Genomic DNA, 19,538 nt, shown 5'->3' with positions numbered 1-19,538 from the left:
GGTAAGTGATATATAAGGGTTAGTTGTTGCAGAGTTGTTATTAGTGGATATTCCTTATTCTGTGGAGGATAAACTGTTGTATATTTCTAGAGATTCCAAATTCAGCATAATCTAAGAGTTATTCTTTCACTTTCACCCTTTGTGACATTTTCCATATATTCTCTTCCTGACTCTGGTCTTGAATTTTGTCTTTTCCCAGTCTTTTCTTTACAATTTTTCTTCTTCGATGGTAGTGTCCACTTCAGAAACTCTTTTCTCCTGTGAAGACATTTTACTCTCACCCTTTTACTTCTTACCAAGGAATTTCTCAAGGACATAAACTACGTTTATTCTTTATATGTTTCTGATGCTTTGCACAGAGCTCATAGTTGCCCAATAAAGATGCATGAATAAAATATATAGAAGCACTAGCTTGCATTTGCACCTCAGGTTTGTGATTGCCTTAGAAAAGTATACCTATAATTATAATTATTGTCCTTTACTTAGTAGCTATCAATGCTAGGCACTATACTAAGGGTTTTAGATAGCATGAGTCATTAAATGGCATCAACAATTTTAGAGGTGTAAATCCTATTAGTTTCATTTTACAAATTGGGAAGCAGAGTTTTAGAAAATATAAATTGCTTGTCCAAAGTGACAGTGTTAGTGGCTAAAGCCCCTTTCTCATGAGAAAATCCTCTATTGGTTACTGGACATCTTCATGTTTTATTCCTTCTACTATGTTGGTTTAGAGTGGGGCCACAGTTCTCTGGTCTTCCCTCTCCTGCAGGTAAATGGTTTTGCCAAACTCCCCCAGAGCCACACATTTGAGAGGTTGCAAATTCAAATACCATAGGAGGCACTCAGAGAACAGCATTTGTTGTGTGAGGGTATGGGTCGTGTCTTGAAGATCCAGAGTTTCCCCCATCCTGTCACCAGGACCTGTGAATTTGCTGTGAATAATGTTGGTTATGGACTCTCCATCCTCCCCTCCTCCCATGTCACTCTAGTTCAAGTCCTTGTTACCCCAAACCACTGAGACTGTTGCAAGAGTTGCTTAAGTCCTCTCTGTAGGTCTTGTGTCTTCCTCTCCTTCTGTTTATCAGAGCAAAACAAATTTTTGAAGTTGTTAGCTCCTTATTAAAAAGGCTTTATGGTTTTCCACTGTTAATTACTGAGTCCAGACTTAACGTTTCATTGTAGACCAGCCAGAATATATTCACACCTAACACTCCATTCTTATACCTTTACGCAAATCCTCTGCTTTTGTCAGAATGGTTCCACTGGCAGTTCCTGCAAATGCCAAGCACAGACTTTCTTTTTCTTTTCTGCTTATGATCTTTTCTTAGCTTCTTCCAGTTAAATAAATCTTATCCCAGATTCCTGTTCTATACTAGCTTTTTGTTTTTGTTGTTGGTGAGACAAATGTTCGCCTTTCTCTCAGTCCTTCCTTTTCTTTCTTTCTTTCTTTCTTTCTTTCTTTCTTTCTTTCCTTCCTTCCTTCCTTCCTTCCTTCCTTCCTTCCTTCCTTCTTCTCTTTATTTCTTTCCCTCAGTATAATGCATTTCCTATACCGTTTTGTAGAAAGGCAGTAGAATATAGTAGTCCAACATAGACTCTGGAGCTAGGCAACTGACTTCAAATCCTGGTGCTACCACTTACCTTTCTGGTGACCTGAGTCAAGTTACTAAACCTGTCTGTGCTATAGTGACTTCTACCTTACACTGAAGATAAAATAATGCCTGTCTGACAAGACTGCAGAGAGGATTAAATGAATCATTGCATGTAAAGCAATGTGTGGCATAAGGTAAGCACTAAATAATGATGAGGACGATGGCGGTGATGTTATTTGCTCTTTTATGTGTACTACATTCTTTCATAACTGATTTGTAAACTCTTTCAAGTCAGAGATTTCCATATATCCTTGCCTTGCCAGTCAGGAGACTGGATGTATCACATTAGGCAGGTCTTCAACCTTAAGACCCTTTTTTACTTTTGTGTAAAATGGAAATAATTTTTTCTTACATTAGTATAATGTATTAAAATTGGTTTTTCATGTATAAAGTTTATTTATTATCTGCCTACCCACCTCACATATGAGATAATTTCTGCAAAGCATGTTGGAAACTGGGCATGTGGATGTTAACTGTATTACCAAGATGCTCAGTAGTGCTGTTTGAAGAATGGGATCAAATGCTTGTCTTTCTTTCCCCTCCCCTCTAATCTAAATACCATATAAAAAGAATTGGAAGAATTTATTTTTGATGTTTTTCATCAATAGTGTCTCAATCTTCTCATGGTGCATCCTTCCACCTCACCTTCCAGAAGAGCGTTATTTTTTTTTAGAAGGGCAAGTTGTGACTGTGAATACAAGCCTCTGGTTCTATGGTATACTGGTGCCTGGAGGAAGAGTAGGATTTGAAGAAGTCTCCTAAAATAATGTTCTAATTCTTGCTCTACAGAATTTAATTTTTGTCTACTATTTATCAGGGTGGTTACAATCTCTTTTCTGAGGTAAAAGGAGATACTAGACTTAGAGGAAGGGGAGCGGAACAAGTGAGGAATGAAATCCAAATTATCATCATGGGAGAAAAGAAAATCAGAAACTGGTAACTGAAGTAAGACAATAAAGGTATTTGTTTAAAAATGAATATAAGGTGGGGGGACCTGGGTGGCTCAGTCAGTTGAGTGTCTGACTTCGGCTCAGGTCCTGATCTCGTGGTTTGTGAATTCGAGCTCCACATTAGGCTCAGAAATGTCAGCCTGTCAGTGCAAAGCCCACTTTGGATCCTCTGTTCCCCTCTCTCTGCCCCTCCCCCACTTGTGCTCTCTCAAAAATAAAATAAATATTAAAAAATGAATAAAAGGTGGAGCCACAGAAAATGAATATGATTTTTTAAGGCAAGAAATTGTGACTTGTTTAGTCTTTGAGAAGCAGAATATTATCAAAAACATAGTAAAATAATGAGTACAGAAGGGTATATGATATGGCCAGCTGTGGGAATTTCTAGGCTGGCTTCTGTGCTAATTATTAAGTATCCCAGCTCTCATTCCATATTCAAACTAAGCATCCATGAACTTCTCTATCTAGCAGGATGAGACATAGGAAGATATTCAAATACCAAAGTAACTATGGAAATAGGAAGAACAAAGCAGAATTCTTGAAAGTCTCTGGGTAAGGATAAAAGGAAAACAGAATAAAGAAGATCTCACAGCAGGGGCCTGTGACAGATCTCCAAATCAAGAAGTCAGGGAAGATGAAGTGGAACAAAGGCAAATCTCCACAACCAGGGAGATGGTCCATAGATTTCAACTACCCAGTTAACTTTCAGATAACTCACTCAGGAGAACAGAACTGGAAACATATAAAACATAAGTTTAATTCTCTCAGTAAATGATGCAAAAAGAGTAGCAAGAATTTTGAAAATGGTCTTACATTTTGAAGAAGATTTTATAGACTGCCTGAATGTCTTAAAAAACCTAGAGAAGAGCGATCCTGGATTAGCCAAATTCTAAGTATGAACACTATTTCAAAATGTTAGGAAACCAAGATTAACTTGCTTATAAATTTGATGGGTTAAAAAGAATACATATATAGATATATGTGAGTGTGTGTGTGTGTGTGTGTGTGTGTGTGTGTGTGTTATGCCACACCAAATCAAAGGCAAGAGATACTTTGAAATATATATTTATGGTAAATGCTTTATTGGGTCCCTGTTCTTTTCTCTCCGCCCCCACCCCCCCCTTCTTTTCTTATAGCCTGAATTACCTGTGTGTTTTGGTGATGTATACATTATATATTTCTATGCAGAAAACACCCCCAAAGTTAAAAGTTTCCACGTGGTTTCTTGTCAGCTTGTGTGGCGTGTTCACAAGGTCTCTTGAAGCCTAGGCTTTGAATACAAACAATGTCACTTTGTCTTCATTCATTCGAACCAAATCTCAAGGCCAGCCCATATTCAAGGGGTGGGACAATTGACTTGACTTTGTGGGAGGAACTAGAAAGAACCTGTGGCTATTTTTCATCTATTGTAGGTGTTTAATTCAATTGCAAAATGAGATAAAAGATACAGAAGACTCTGACTTGGATTGAAAACTGCTAAATTATTGTGAAGTGTTATTATTATGTGGCTGACCCGATGTTCCTTCCCTCCTTCTCTGGAGTCTGTTTTGGGGCAGATATCCTCATAAGAAAGCTCAACACAGGCTGCTGAAACTGTGCTGAGCCAACTGAAATGGTGTTAGGGGTCTTGGCCACTACCTATTTATTCAGTATCTCATGGAGGAGTCTGCTACCAATTCAGTGACATACAAAGTGCACTGAATTTCAGAAAGAAAGATTTTGTGTGTGTGCCGTAAATCTTGTGATAATATTTGTCATTAGCTCAAGCACTGATCCCTGGTTCAAAGGAAATTTATGCTTCAACTGAGCAGGACAGGTTTTTATCTTCTTAAATCATGGTACCAGAAGCTGAAAGAAAAATAAGCCAAAAAAAGTGAGGTTGAATTACCTTGTTTATTCAGCTCTCTGACATCCTCACAAGATCTCAACAGTGACAATGGGCTTGAAGGATCAGTGAGTATTTGTAGGAGGCACCTCTTGTGGTGGCTTCACATCACAGGGTTCCCCTTTACTAAGGGGCTGCTGCCTGCACAGATATGTGCTCTCCTTGCCCCCACTCTGACAGACATCTCAAAGTTAGGAAAGAGTCTTCTGGACCATGGCTGACTGGACTAGGCCTGTCATTTGACCTAAGTAAGCCCATCAGTTTACTGCTGTCATGAACTAGAAATGTTGCCAGAAGAGCCACCATGCTCTTGGAAGTTGTTGCTCTGGAAGGAAGGCCCACCACCTCCTGCAGAAGAAATACATGGAATTGCACTAGTTCCTACCCTTTCTGAACCTTGGTTTAATTCTTCCTTAGATCTGGTAAGATATTCCACTGTTCTTATAATCAATTCCCTGTTTTTGCTCAAACTATTAGAGTGGTTTCTGTTACTTGTAATCAAAAGAATCTTAGCAGAAGACAGCCACAACCATGGCTGAATGGTTAGAAGAAAATGGTTTATCTGGATGCCATTCTATCAATTCATGGATTCATTAGTCATTTATTGAGGACCTATTATATGTCAAACACAGAGAAAGGTACACAAATAAGACATAAGGAGATGTGGGGAGATAGTCATGCAAACATATAATCACACTAAACTGTGATAATGTTCTGGTAGAGATAGTACAAAGCGATGTGGGAGTATAGGTAAGAGTATGAATGAACTCTCTGGGTGGGTTGGGGAACTGGGGTTAATCAGCTTGGAGAAGGATATAAGTTAAGGACTAAATCAAAGCTATGCAGAAAATTCACTCTCATTACATTACAGAGGTAGCAAATGAGGAATTGCTACATGGAGGCCGAAGACCAGCTGTTCTCAATATCAACTTAGCTCTGCCAAGTGGAAACTGATTTGAACAGCAGTATGAGAGACTGAGATTATATATGGAAGAATTTCCTGACAGTGAGAGTAGTTAACGTTGTGAGATTGTAGAATCTTCTCCTCTCGAGGTTTAAAAAAATAACATAGCTCATCATCTGCCTAGGATAGCATTATTGTGATGCTGTCTAAAAGTAGGGAAATGGAAGATAATTGCTCAAGCTCTTTTCTAGCTTAGAGTTTTTATAAATCTGTCACTTTTAAGGAAAACTATTGAACCAATGAAAAATAAAATTACAGGCAGAAAAGTAATGCAAAAGAATAAAAAAATAATCAAATTATTAATTCCCCCTTGGTTCAAGAATGAGGAAGAAATAAAGAGACTAAAAAGATTCAATATGTGCTATTTTAGAAATTGTTTTGAAATCACATCATCTATTGGTTGTTCAAAAACCCAGGTTTGGGCTCAACTGGTTGCTAACTAATAGTCCTGTCTACTCCATCCTAACCCAGAGTACTTTAGTTTCTCCCGAATCGTGTTATAACTGATTTCTTCAGCTTGTAGAACATTTTCTATGTGTTTTCTATATGTTTATAAATTTCTTTTTATTGTGAACTTAAGCACATTTATAAAATAAAATAGTCAAATGAACATCAGCTTTCTCCATCACTCAAAATTTACATTGTCCTTTTTAAGTTTAGGTACCTACATTCTGCTTATAGGAATTTTGAATTCTGCTTTCTTCCACATGATTGATATCATTTATATTCTTTTGTGTGTTAATGTATTCCCCATACTTGCCACATTTAACAGCATTTGAGCACATCACTGCGAATCCATAGATTTTGATCATATGTAATAAGTGGGGTAGCTGGAGCCAACTGGGAGGACAAATGCCCTGAGAGCATCTGTGACGCGATGAAATCATCACTGCCTCTCACCTGTCACTGGAGCCTCCCCATCCTCCCCTCCTTTCCTGCCCTCCTTTCTTCTTCCCTCCCTCTCTCCCTTCCTCTCTTTCTTCCAATTAAAGAGACTGGCATGAGCTTAAAATTAGAACATGTATTCAGAGAATTGTAAGTCCTGTTGGGCTCCCAATAAAATATATGACTAGAAAATAAAATTAGAAAATTAAGTTAGGTAAAATTATGTAGAATTTGCTAAGACCACAGAGTTTAGTTTGTTGGGCAGGCATCGGGAAACAAATGAACACAGCATGTGGAAGATAAGCATGGACATGTTGCACAGTGGAAGGCTGTAGAGAATGGTAATCAGTTAAAATTTTTTTTAATTTTTTTTTTTTTGAGAGAGAGAGAGACAGAGCACAAGTGGGGAAGACTCAGAGAGAGAGAGAGGGACACAGAATGTGAAGCAGGCTCCAGGCTCTGAGCTGTCAGCATAGAGCCCTGCATGGAGATCAAACTCACAGACTGCAAGATCACAACTTGGGTTGAAGTCAAATGCTTAACAAACTGAGCCACCCAGGCGCCCCTAAGAATGGTAATCAGTTTAATGACTCAAAGTGGGGAATCATTCAAGATGAGACACACATTGACATTTTATTTTATATTAAACCCCAAGATATACATACATACACCAATATTTTGATATTGGGCTAAGGCCTTATTTTATTTTTTGAATGTGAATCCACTCATTGTTCTAAGTTGTTTTTATTTTTGTTTTAATCATAGTCATAAATCATTGTTTATGACTTTCCAGTTTTAGTTGCTTGAAAGCTGAACAAAAGTTTAGAGATATTTTCAAAGCAGTCTTAGTGTAACATTCTTTGAGATTTTAAGTTTTTTCACCAATCTTTTTATCTCACTCACACTTAATTTGATGTCTTTTGTTTGTTTGTTTTTTTTTAGGAACTGCTTTTATCTAATTTTTACCAAAACACTCAGTTTAAGTCTCATAAAAATCTACATCTCCCTCTTTTCTCACACATATTTCATCAGTTTATAGAAAAAAAAAACACCACTTTTTTTAAGTAGCCTTCATGCCCAGTGTGGAGCCCAATGTGAGGGTTGAACTCAGGACCCTGAGATCAAGACTTGAACCGAGATCAAGACCTGAGCTGAGATCAAGGGCCTGATACTTAACTGACTGAGCTTATAAAAGTCCTCAGCTTATAAAAGTTTTAACTCAATAAAGAAATTAGAATAATAAAAACACATCACAAACTGATTTTGTATAAGCATGCAACTTGGCTGATGGGAAGAGAAGGTATAGGTGTAGTAGAAGATAGGATGCTAACCAGGAATGTTTGGTGTACGTGGACATAAGACTTATAATTTAGGATGGGGTAGAGAACACAGATTAATCTGGTATGCCAATTAAGAGTTTAGGGAAAGGGGGGGAACCCTGGAATTTAGTTTTGAGTCTTTCACCAGAAAATAAAAGTTCAGTTTTTGGTGCCCCTATATAAATTTAATATACCACCTTTGATATACTAACTTCCATTCATATCTTTCTGTCTCCCTCATATTCACTTTATTTTTCAATTTCTTTGAGATTCTAGAGCATAAGGGGAGGAAATGGGCAGAAATATTTCAGTGGCCTAGATAGGACCCTCTTCTGGGATGAGGACGTCCTTGAGAAAGAGAGAAGCTCTTCTTGTTACTCAGATTGTAGAGGATTAAAAGAAGGATGGTTTTATGTCTTGATTTAGAATCTCCTCATTAGATTTTGACTTGTAACCCTTTTTTTCCCCAAGGTTACACTTTCCACTAGGAATATGATGGGGTGCAATTCAGAGTTTTTGGCTTTTCTTGATAGCTTCTGGGATTAACAGATCACCAACATCTCCATCTGGTAGAATTGAGAGGAGGAGGAGGAAGAGGAGGAGGAGGAAGAGGAGGAGGAGGAGGAGGAGGAGGAGGAGGAGGAGGAGGAGAAGGAAAAGAAGTCGTTCTTAAGGTATAGAAAGAGTAAATATATCCTTTCCCCTACCTTCTCCTTGAAGTGACTTGCAAAGTTAGGACACCGGATACCTTCAGAAAGTGACTTTCCTAGCTCAGTGCTTTACTTGGTGCTGATTCACATGAGACTTTGTATCCTGGGCATCAGAGCTATCTTGATAGTTGACCTTGTGGAATTAGTATAAACTCATTTCCTAAAAAAGAAAATATAAAATTATAAATGATTTTTCCTTTAAGAATAAAATCAGGTTTAACTAAAAAGCTGGAAGGACTGCATTGCATCCTATAGTGTAGCATAAAATCGTTCAACCAGTTACAATTTCAAATGACAATGAGGGTGTCTTTTTTTTCTGATAAAGATCAGGAATCTACTATTGTCCCCAAACTCAAAACGTGCTACTTGTTTCAAGTGGAATGGAAGGGTTTGCAGCAATTATTGTGATGAATGAAACAAAATGAAAAAGGGTTGGAATAGTTCAATGTTTATTCACATGATCAGCTGGCGTATGGCAGCCCTAGGCTCTGCGGTGGGGACCCCTGGATGGAGTATCCTATGTATTAAAAATTCTAGACAAAACCTAAATTTTAGAAGAAAAACTGCTGTCTAGTGGTGTTAGTGGTACTTTCTTTTGACACTGTGAATTGGGGGTATATTTATGTGACTTCACTACCTAAGTCACTCAACAATGCTTGAAACTAATGAAGCTTAGCCTCAGGGCCCCTCACTTGCATGGGCCTTTCAAAATGCTCATTTGGTCATATGCTTTTGTGAAGTTTGAAAAAGTAGAATACTTTAATTGCAATTTGTTAAAATCACTTGTGTGTAAGCTTGACTAAGCCATGAAGTGCTCAGATATTTGTTCAAATGTTATTCTGGGTGTCTGTGAGAGTGTTTGGGGATGAGATTAACATTTGAGTTGGTAGACTCAGTAAACAGATTGCCCCCCACCCCCATGTAGGTAGCCCTCATCCAATCGGTTGAAGGCTGATCACTCACTCTCCCACAAGTAAGAGGGAACATCTCCTGCTTGACTGATGAGCTAAGACTTCACTCTTTTGCTGCCTTCAGACTTGAACTGAAACACTGGCTCCTCTTGGGTCTTCAGCCTGCTGGCTTTCGGACTGGAACTACACCATCACTGCTGATTCTCCAGTTTGCTGACTGCAGATCTTGAGATCACCTCCACAATGCTGTGAGCCAATTCCTCAAAATAAATCTCTAAATGGATATATATCCTTTTGGTTCTGTTTCTCTGGAGAACCCTGACTAGTATCCTTCTTTCATATTTGCCCTTGAGTTGGCTGATATTGGAAGTGTTTTGGGAATTGGGAGGACATTTAATTGGGGAATCATTTAGCTGAGTATATGTGTATACTTAACAGTCACTTCTGGGAACAGTAAGCTAGCCTCATGTGGAACTGGCTTCCAGCTTTAGTTCCCTGTCCACTGTACCAGCTTATCTGATAATGTGACTGAACACCCCTGCCCGGAGGTCTATCGCTATGAGACTATTGGTTGACACCTGGCACTGAAAGTATGTGGATGGTGGAGGCAAAATGATGTCAAAGATTCACCCCATAGAGGGTTGACTCCCTTTTCACTTATGGGGTTTTCTTATATGGATACTGTAGCATCTGTGCCCTGATATCAATACAGAAGCCTCAGGGCAATGAGTGAGACATGTGTAGCACGGGCATGAGATAAGATATAATAAGGTTGTGCTTGCAAACAGTTGATCATTGCAGCACTAGCTCAAACAAGAGACAGGTAAGACAGATAGCTAAGACTGAAATACACGCTAACATGGCATATGAGACATGCTTCATACATGGATCTTTCTTCAATTCTAGAACATTCCCTGCCATTATATCTTCAAATATTAGATCTTTATGATTCTTGATGTCTTGAAATCCCTAGTAACTGTCTGTTGGAATTTGTTATTCTATCCATGATTTCTTTTAACTCTGCTTTCATGTGTTCTATTTGCTTTTTTCTCTAAGCTGTATTTTGACTGATTTTCTAGTTTCCATCTTTTAATTAGTCAGTTTTCTCTTCAGTGTTGTCTACAGTTCAACCCATCCATTATGCATTTAATTTTAATGATTGTATTTTTCATTTCCTTAAATTCTGTATTATTATGTTTTTGTTGTTTTAAAAAATGTTTTATTTATTTTTGAGAGAGACAGAGCATGAGTGGGAGGGGGGCAGAGAGAGAGGGAGACACAGAATCCGAAGCAGGCTCCAGGCTCTGCATCAGCATAGAGCCTGACTCAGGGCTCAAACTCATGAACCGTAAGATCATGACCTGAGCCGAAGTTGGATGCTCAACCAAGTGAGCCACTCAGACACCCCGCATTATTATGTTTTTAAAAACATAGTTTTTTAAATTTCCCTGTTATGTTCTTCTTTCATTATTTTGAACATTTCAATATGTTTATTTTCACTTTTTTTCAGAGTTTTCTTTTTTTCTAGTTCTTAAGGGTGAAAATTCTGTTTTTGTTTTTTTCCCCAATGTGGACTGCTTCTTCCTGTGTTGGTTTTCAAGGGAGTCCCTGGTCCTGGAAGATTCCTATGAACACTTTCAAGTTTGCTGTTGCCAAAGCTTTAAGAGTTCCATCTGTTCTGGACCGGGTTTTTATTTTTATTAAAAAAAAATTTTAATTTGAGTATAGTTGACACACAATGTTACATTAGTTTCAGGTGCACAATGTAGTGATTCAACTGATAACATTTGATTATTTTAGCTTATTCCACTTTATAGCTCGGTCTTTGCCCCCAAAGAGCACAGGGCTTTAACTTGCATATGACTTCTAAAGGCAGGGGAAGGCTAGATCAAGGTTAGTGGACTGCAGTGTGAATTTTCTCTTGGTGCCCAGCCCATGTAGTATCAGGGATGTGAGCATGAAATACATATGTTCCAGGAGGGAGGGAATTTAAAAGAGTTTATACAAGGAATTTACAACTTCTTTTCACCTCTCCTATGAAATTACTTGTACCTCTACCTATTTTTTTCTTAATACTCAAACCTTCCCGTCAAAGAGATCCCTTTTCTCCTGTACCTTCAACTTTTCTATTGATTCCATTCCAGTGACATTTAAATGTGTTAAGTCTTTCCCACTAATTTGAACACTGATTTTGGGCATCTTCTTAGACTCTCCTGATTACTTTAAAATTTTTTTAAATTTATTGTTTTAAATGTTTGTCTATTTATTTTTGAGAGACAGGGAGCACAAGTGGGGGAGGGGCAGAGAGAGAGAGGGAGACACAGAATCCAAAGCTGGCTCCAGGTTCTGAGCTGTCAGCACAGAGCCTGACATGGGGCTGGAACCCACAAATAGCGATATCATGACCTGAGCTGAAGTTAGATGCTCAACTGACTGAGCCACCTAGGAGCCCATTTGATTACTTTTTAAAATAAAGACACTGCTTGACCCTGGACTGTGCTGTTTGTCTCCACTGCCATCGCTGCATCCTTGCTGCAGTCTCAGATGGTGCCTTGAACCTACATGACTCTGGTGGCCCACACACTGAGCCCTCTGTTCCACGGTGTCTTTAATGTTTCATTCAGATTGGATTACTAACTACACTTAGGACCTGGAACTGGACTTCTGGATGACTGCCAGGGGGCTGGATGATATAGCCTGGAAGTGTGGAGGAGTAAGTCTGTCATAGGATGAATCTTGACCAAAGAGAATCAAAAGTAGCAAAGTAAAAAGTAAATTCCCAAGGCTCTTGTCCACCCCTTGCAGACTACTCTCAGGTGTGCTTCCTTCTTACAGCCCTTCAAAAAGGCCTGCAGATATACCTGCTGAGCAACCTATTGTGTATCTTTCTATTCTTTTTAAGTTTGTTTATTTATTTTGAAGGTGCGCACAAGTGAGGAAGGGGCAGAGAGAGAGAGAGAGAGAGAGTCCCAAGCAGGCTCCGCACCACCAGTGCAGAGCCTGATGTGGGGTTTGAACTCACAAACCGCAAGATCATAACCTGAGCTGAAGTCGGACCCTAACTGACTGAGCCACCGAAGCGCCCTGCCTAGTGTGCTTCTTGGTGGATCATTATGAAGTGGCAGTCAGTGCTTTAGAGCAGCTCTTCGCATTGGTTTGCATTTCCTTGCTTTATTCCTCCTTTCCTTACCCTTGTTACCCTGGGCTTGCATCTCACAAATGAAGACTGGTGTTTTAATCCTTACTTCTGGTGTGTTTCCTAGAAGACCTGGGCTAAGGTACCCATTATAAAAACATTTTCCTTAATGTCATGTCTCCTTTCATCTATTCCTTTTATATCTCTCTTCCTTGGAAACTTAAAAAAATTTTTTTTTTATTAAAAATTTTTTTCTAATGTTTATTTATTTTGAGAGAGAGAGATAGAGTGCAAGTAGGCGGGGCAGAGAGAGAGGGAGACACAGAATCCGAAGTAGGCTTCAGGCTCTGAGCAGTCAGCACAGAGCCTGATGCAGGGCTTGAACTCATGAGCCGTGAGATCATGACCAGAGCCAAAGCCTGACGCTCAACCAACTGAGCCAGTCAGGTGCCCTGGAAACTTTTTGAAAGAGTTTTTTTTGTCTTTTTTTTTCTACTCTTAATCTCTGTTTTCTTATCTGCCATTCATTCTTCAGTATAGCTTCCCTCTCCCATTTCTCTTAAAACTGCTTTCACCAAGATCAATATTGACCATGTTGTTAAACCCAAAGGATAATTTTCAGCCTTTATCTTATTTGATCTGTGTGCAGCACTTGACACTGACCTCATGTCTGTCTAACATTGTCTCGCCCTGAATTCTAGGCAATGCACTCTTAGCTTTTATCTTGCCATCATAGCTGTTCCATCTTAGTCACTGTTACATATCTTGTAAATATTGGTGTTTCCTATGGTTCTATCCTCCGTTCCCTCCCCTTTCTTCCTCTCCCTTTCCATTATTCCCCTCTCTTTCTCACCTCTCCTCTTCTCTTCTTTTCTCTGGTATAAACCATCCCTAGGAAGTCTGACTTATTCACGTAGCTTCAAGTGCCATCTATGTGCCACTAACGTCCAAACTATATTTAGATCTAACTTTGTCTTTCAAGTACCAGATTCTTAAAAGGATCTAACTGTCTATTGGACATTTCTTCTTTGCCTCCTCCAACCTGTTCTCTGAATTGCTGCTAGAGTCATCTTTCTAAACTATAACCACGATTGTGTCATTTTTCTCCTTAAATCTTTGTAACCTTTTTTTACTTGCCCTAAGATAAGGGGCATGTTGGGGCGCCTGGGTGGCCACAAGGGAGTGGCAGGAAATATTCAATGTGCTGAATAAGAAAAATATGCAGCCAAGAATCCTTTATCCAGCAAACCTGTCATTCAGAATAGAAGGAAAGATAAAAGCTTTTCAAGACAAATAAAAACTAAAGGAGTTCATGACCACTAAACCAGCCATGCAAGAGATCCTAAGGGGGACTCTGTGAGTGGAAAACAGCAAAGACTACAAAGGACTAAAGACATTACCACAATCATGAAACCTACAGATAACACAATGACACTGCATCCATATTTGTCAATAATAACTCTGAATTCAAATGGACTAAATTCCCCAGCCAAAAGACATAGAGTATCAGAATGGATAAAAACAAAACAAAACAAAACAAGATCCATCTATATGCTGACTACAAGATACTCATTTTAGACATGAAGACACTTGCAGATTAAAAGTGAGGGGATGGAGAACCATCTATCATACTACTAGATGTCAAAGGAAAGCTGGAGTAGCCATACTTACACCAGACAAACTAGATTTTAAAACAAAGACTATAACAAGAAATGAAGAAGAGCATTGTATCATAATTAAGCAGTCTATCCATCAAGAAGAACTAACGATTGTAAATGTTTATGACCCCAATGTGATGGCACCCAAATACATAAGTCAATAAATCACAAACATAAGTAAATGTATAAATAATAATACCATGATTACTGGGGACTTTAATACTCCACTTACAACAATGGACAGATCATCTAGGCAGAAAACCAATAAGGAAACAACAGCTCTGAATAACACATTGAACCAGATGGACTTAACACATATATTCAGAACTTTCCATCCAAAAGCAGCAGAATACACATTCTTCTTGAGTGCATATGGAATGTTCTCCAAAATAGGTCACTTATTGGGTCACAAAGCAGCCCTCAACAAATATAAAGGGACTGAGATCATACCATGCATATTTTCAGATCACAATACTGTGTTACTTGAAATCAACCACAAGAAAATATTTGGAAAGTACCTAAATACATGAAGGTTAAAGAACATCCTACTAAAGAATGAATGGATCAACTAGGAAATTCAGGAAGAAATTAAAAAATATATGGAAGTTAGTGAAAATGAAAACATGACAATCCAAACCCTTTGGGATGCAGCAAAGCAGTTGTAAGAGGAAAATACATTGCAATCCAGGCCTATCTCAAGAAGCAAGAAGGGTTGCAAACACACAACCTAACTGCACACCTAAAGGAACTAGAAGCAGAACAGCAAAGAAATCCCAAAGTCAACAGAGGAAGAGAAATAATAAAGAGTAGAGCAGAAATAAACCATATAGAATCCAAAACAACAACAACAAAATAGTAGAACAGATCAATGAATCTAAGAGCTGGTTTTTTGAAAAAAAATAAACAAATTAGATAACCCCCTAGCCAGACTTCTCAAAAAGAAAAGAGAGAGGACCTAAATAGATAAAATCACAAATGAAAGAGGATAAATCACAACCAGCACCACAGAAATACAAATAATTATTAGAGAATACTATGAAAAATTGTATGCCAACAAACTGGACAACCTGGAAGAAATGGAAAAATTCCTAGACACACACTACCAAAACTCAAATGGGAAGAAATAGGAAAATTGAACAGACCCACAACCAGTGAAGAAATTGAATTGGTTATCAAAAATCTCCAGCAAATACAAGTCCTTGGCCAGATGGCGTCCCAGGGGAATTCTACCAGACATTTAAAGCAGAGTTAATACCTATTCCTCTCAAACTGTTCCAAAAAATGGAAATGGAAAGAAAGCTTCCAGACTCATTCTATGAAGCCAGCATTACCTTGATTCCCAAACCAGGCAAAAACCCCACGGAAAAGGGGAATTACAGGCCAATATCCCTGATGAACATGGATCCAAAAGTGCTCAACAAGATACTAGCAAATTGAATTCAACAGTATATAAAAATAATTATTCACCATGATCAAGTGGGATTCATTCCTGGGCTGCAGGGATGGTTCAATATTCACAAATCAATGTGATACATCACATTAATAAAAGAAAGGATAAGAACCATATGATCCTGTCAATAGATGCAGAAAAAACATTTGACAAAATACAGCATCCTTTCATAATAAAAACCCTCAAGAAAATTGGGATAGAAGGAACAGACCTAAACATCATAAAAGCCACATATGAAAATCCCACAGATAAATCATCCTCAATGGGGAAAAACTGAGAGCTTTTCCCCTGAGATCAGGAACACAACAGGGATGTTCATTCTCACCACTGTTGCTTAACATAGTGTTGGAAGTCCTAGCCTCAGGCACCAGACAACAAACAAAATAAAAGGCATCCAAATTGGCAAAGAAGAGGTCATAATTTCACTCTTCACAGATGACATGATACTCTACATGGAAAACCCATAAGACTCCACCAAAAAACTTCTAGAGCTGATACATGAATTTTGCAAAGTTGCAGGATATAAAATCAATGTACAGAAATCAGTTGCATTTCTATACACCAATAATGTAGCAACAGAAAGAGATATCAAGGAATAGATCCCACTTAACAATTGCACCAAGAACCATAAAATACCTAGGAATAAACCTAAGCAAAGAGGTAAAAGATCTGTATGCTGAAAGCTATAGAAAGCTTATGAAGGAAATTGAAGAAGACACAAAGAAATGGAAAAATATTCCATGCTCTTGGATTGGAAGAAAAAATATTAAAATGTCTACCCAAAGCAATCTACACATTCAATGCGATCCCAATCAAAATAGCACCAACATTCTTCACAGAGCTATAACAAACAATCCTAAAATTCGTATGGAACCACAAAAGACCCCAAATAGCCAAAGTAATGTTGAAAAAGAAAACCAAAGCTGGAAGTGTCACGTCTCAGTCTTCAGCCTGTACTACAAAGCTGTAATCATCAAGACAGTATGGTATTAGCACAAAACAGACACATAGACCAGTGGAATCGAATAGAGAACCCAGAACTGGACCCACAAATATATGGCCAACTAATCTGACAAAGCAGGAAAGAGTATCCAATGAAACAAAGAGTCTCTTTAGCAAATGGTGCTGGGAGAACTGGACAGCAACATGCAGAAGAATGAACCTGGACCGCTTTCTTGTACCATACACAAAAATAAACTCAAAATGGATGAAAGACCTAAATGTGAGACAGGAAACCATCAAAAAACCTACAGGAGAAAAGAGGCAACAACCTCTTTGGCCTCACCACAGCAACTTCTTACTAGATATATCTCTGAAGGCAAGGGAAATAAAAGCAAAAATGAACTATTGGGACCTTATTAAGATAAAACATTTCTGTAAAGCAAAGGAAACAATCAGCAAAACTAAAAGTTAAATGATGGAATGGGAGAAGATATTTGCAAGTGTCATCAAATAAAGGCTCAGTATCCAAAATCTATAAAGAACTTACCAAACTCAACATCCAAAAAACAAATAGTCCAGTGGAGAAATGGGCAAAAGACATGAATAGACACTTTTCCAAAGAAGACATCCAGATGGCAGACACATGAAAAAATGCTCAACATCGCTTGTCATTAGGGAAATACAAATCAAAACCACAATGAGATATCACCTCACACTGATCAGAATGGCTAAAATTAACAACTAAGGAAACAACAGATGTTGGCGAGACAACAGATAGTAGAGAAAGGGGAACCCTCTAGCACCCTTGGTGGGAATGCAAACTAGTGCTGACACCCTGGAGGTCCTTCAAAAAATTAAAAATAGAATTCCCCTACCACCAGCAATAGCACTAGTAGGAATTTATCCAAAGGACAAAGGAGTGCCGATTTGAAGGGGCACATGCACCCCAATCTTTATAGAAGTACTGTCAACAATCGCCAAATTATGGAAAGAGAACAGATGTCCATCAACTGACAAATGGATAAAGATGTGGTATATAGGGGCACCTGGGTGGCTCAGTCGGTTAAGCATCCGACTCGCAGGTCATGACCTCACAATTCGTGAGTTTGAGCCCCACATAGGGCTCTGTGCTGACAGTTCAGACTGAATCCTTGTTCAGATTCTATGTCTCCTTCTCTTTTTTCCCCTTTCCCACTCTCACTCTGTGTCTCTTTCAAAAATAAATAAATATTTAAAAAAATTAAAAAATATATCTGGTGTATATATACACACACACAATTGAATACTACTCAGCAACGAAAGGGAATGAAATCTTGCCATTTTCAATAATGTGGATGGAATTGGAGGGTATTATGCTAAGGGAAATAAGTCAGTCAGAGAAAGACAGATATCATATGATATCACTCATATGTGCAATGTGAGAAATTTAACAGATAAGCATAGGGGAAGGGAAGGAAAAATAAGATAAAAACAGAGAGAGAGGCAAACCATAAAAGGCTCTTAAATACAGAGAACAAATTGAGGGTTGATGGGGATGAGGGGGTTTGGGGTGGCGGGGAAAGTGGGTGATGGGCATGAGTAGGGTACTTGTTGGGATGAGCACTAGGTGTTGTATGTAAGTGATGAATCACGGGAATCTACTCCTGAAGCCAAGACACTGTATGCTAGCTAACTTGAGAATAAAAAAATAAATTTGCAAAGGGCAAGAATGAAGAGATTCACTGTACCAATCTATTCATCCTTCCTACTATTCAACCATCCATCTATCTGTCTTACTCTTCCTTCTTTCAACAAGTGTTTAATTGAGTACTTAACATTTGCATATAAGGGACATGATCCCTGTCCCTCATGGAACTTACACTCTTGTGTAAATGGTACCTAGACTACTTAAGTTCACACTGGAAAGGCTATAACTGAGAAGGAAACTGTGGGATGGTTGGATCAAGTAGGGTTGTGGTTAGGGAAGGTTTTCCACAAAAATGATGTGTACAGTGAGAGCTGAAAGCTCATAGAAAATATGGGAAATGTGTTATGTGTCATGGGAAGTATGGGTAATATCAGGACAAAGAGAGATGATAGAATGTTCCAAATAGAAAGAACACAATGTGCAAAGGCCCTGAGGCAAGAATGAGTATAGTTCAGCAAAATTCTCAAGGTAGCTGCTCTGCCAGGTGAGAAATGTTCATTTGAGTTATTTATGAATGGTATAGTAGCTAGTTCCATAGAATATCTGATGTGTGAAAGGTGTGTGGTTTACTCATTTGCAGCTGTTCTTTGTCCTTAAGTTCTAGATTGAATTGTGCTACCCTCTTTGTCTTTTTTTTTTTAACCAACCTTTGAAAAGTAGATTGCTAAGACCAAAGCTTTTGGTTTTTAAGACATGGCACTTTAAATTGAAACACTGCAATTGTCAGAGTACTCAATAAAACAATTCCCATCTCTTCTCATTTTAAACAGGAGGAAACTGGGTTGCAGAGAGGCTAGATACTTTTCTCTAGGTTCCACAGCTATTAAATTGCAGCTGTTAAATCAAATAAAGGCTAGACTTGGCGTAACAGTGATCTCCACATATTAGACTCAGGAGCAACATGACCACTGGAGTATGTGAAGAACGAGAACAACCACACAGGCTACCTACTACCTTTAACAATACAGGATAACAAGGCTACTCAAACTCTTATCATGGACAAAAGCACGTTCTTTGTCTCTTTTGGTGGATAAAGTCTTCTAGTCTGAAAACTTTTCCAATAATACCTGCCATGGTCCTTCCTAACATCCTATTATTAGAGTAGTTGAGTCTTGAAAACATGAGTTGTCTCCAAGCATTCCTTTGAAGTTGATAGCTAGTTGAGCACAAGATAGGGTCCTAGACAATGGTTGGAAACCTGGAGCTTCAGAATAAGAAAAAGGCAAATGAAGTGGAAATTTAAGAACCCCCCATGCAAGCTTCTCTTTACTTAGGGCTGACAGTTTATGATTCCTAGGGAAATTGAGTAAACATAATCAGAATAATTACTAAACATCTCCAGTCTTGACCAACCATCATAAGAATGACAGAGAAAAGAAAAATTTGAAC

At 38.4% G+C, this 19,538-nt stretch overlaps 2 long non-coding RNA genes across 2 annotated transcripts in view; one reads left to right on the top strand and one right to left on the bottom strand.

Moving 5' to 3' along the window:
* Positions 1 to 4,630: 4,630 nt before the first annotated feature.
* On the bottom strand, positions 4,631 to 14,369 carry LOC122227750. Its single transcript, XR_006206210.1, has 3 exons — positions 14,303 to 14,369; positions 8,363 to 8,525; positions 4,631 to 4,835 (listed from the first exon to the last, which is right to left on the bottom strand). It is a non-coding gene; the product is annotated as an uncharacterized LOC122227750 (long non-coding RNA).
* LOC122227751 overlaps positions 9,408 to 19,538 on the top strand; it is a 64,245-nt gene continuing 54,114 nt past the window's right edge. Inside the window, exon 1 of the long non-coding RNA XR_006206211.1 lies at positions 9,408 to 9,524. This is a non-coding gene — a long non-coding RNA (uncharacterized LOC122227751). The remainder of the gene's footprint in view (positions 9,525 to 19,538) is intronic.

The sequence above is a fragment of the Panthera leo genome, chromosome C1 (genome assembly GCF_018350215.1).
Source record: "Panthera leo isolate Ple1 chromosome C1, P.leo_Ple1_pat1.1, whole genome shotgun sequence".
In the NCBI taxonomy this organism is placed as follows: Eukaryota; Metazoa; Chordata; class Mammalia; order Carnivora; family Felidae; genus Panthera; species Panthera leo.
This window is presented reverse-complemented; position numbering and strand designations above follow the sequence as displayed.